We start from the raw sequence: 434 nt of genomic DNA, 5'->3' as shown, positions 1-434 counted from the left end.
TTTAATGCTGAATAAATGTGTCCTGAGTTAATAAAGAAACAAATGATAATGTGAGGTTAAACAGATACTTCCAACAACAATCAGGAAAGAAGTGAAATAGGGAAGCCCAAGAATGAGAGCCAAACCAGAGAAGACAGATTAAAGAAATAAGGCATTTTAACATATCCAGAACCAAGGATTTTTACTTAACAGAACTTTATATGATTAAACTTGCCTGAATTTGCATTTACCACAAATCAAAAAAGATCCTCACTCATATCTCTATTGCCAGCACCTGCAATGATTCCAGAAATTAGAAGGGAAAATTCTGAATTCACCCATGCTGTATCTTTCTTGTACCTCTATGAAAGTTAGAGGCATTTCTTCCAGGAAGGGAAGGACAATAAACCACTCATGAAGCTCCTTGAATATATTTTCTCATGACCTGAAATTAG

This window comes from Chrysochloris asiatica, unplaced genomic scaffold (assembly GCF_000296735.1).
Source record: "Chrysochloris asiatica unplaced genomic scaffold, ChrAsi1.0 scaffold00268, whole genome shotgun sequence".
Classification (NCBI taxonomy): domain Eukaryota; kingdom Metazoa; phylum Chordata; class Mammalia; order Afrosoricida; family Chrysochloridae; genus Chrysochloris; species Chrysochloris asiatica.
This window is presented reverse-complemented; position numbering follows the sequence as displayed.